The sequence below is a fragment of the Malurus melanocephalus genome, unplaced genomic scaffold, assembly GCF_030028575.1.
Source record: "Malurus melanocephalus ecotype Western Australia unplaced genomic scaffold, MMel_1.1 scaffold_631, whole genome shotgun sequence".
Lineage (NCBI taxonomy): Eukaryota > Metazoa > Chordata > Aves > Passeriformes > Maluridae > Malurus > Malurus melanocephalus.
In genome coordinates this window covers 167704-168500 of record NW_026623863.1, presented here as the reverse complement: position 1 = coordinate 168500, position 797 = coordinate 167704, and positions in this window count along the sequence as shown.

Genomic DNA, 797 nt, shown 5'->3' with positions numbered 1-797 from the left:
CCCATCTGGATCCAACCCTCCTGCCAAAGGCTTTTCCATCCAGGCAGCTCCTGAATCCCCCAGAACTACACACAAAGCTTTGTTTGGCAAAAGCTGGGAATCTCTCCAGAACAGGTATCCATTCAGCCTCCCTGCTGAATGCTGGGCTGGCACACCTGGGTACTGCTGGGCCTGCAGGGAATGGGCAAGGGAGTGGACCAAGGGGAGGCAGCACAGCAGGGAAGGGTTTGACAGAAACCCTTTGAGGTTTAACTTGGCTCCCTGAGCCACACAAACACCTGTGGGGAGCACAGTAAGTGAATACTGCCCGACAGACACTCGTTAAAGTTGAATTCATCACTCAGACATGGAGGGTGGATCCAGCTCTGGGCCTTGCACACCTGGCTTTTCTCACTGCCACGTGTCTCTGCTGCCAGCGCTGSCAGGGACCCTCAGTGGCTCCAGAACAGATTTGTCACCACTGTGGTGTCACCCTGATGCCTTGTGCACTTTGGGAGTCCTCCTTGCCTGCTGGTGTCTGAGTARCACCCAGCTCCTCCAAACTGAAAAGGATCCTTTGGTTTCCAGGGACAGGTTAAACCTCAGTGGTTTTAATAAATCTATTTAGAGATACTTAGGGATGTCAGGTTTGTAAGACTTAGTGAAGTCATACATTCTCTGGGGTCAGAATTTGTTTAGAAATTTTCTCTTACATCTAAATTTATCTGCTAAAGGGTTCAGAATCTTGAGGAGCCAGAGACAAGTGAGCAATGCTGGGTGGCACARGTGGAGTCAGGGCCCCTCCACCCTGGGGACAG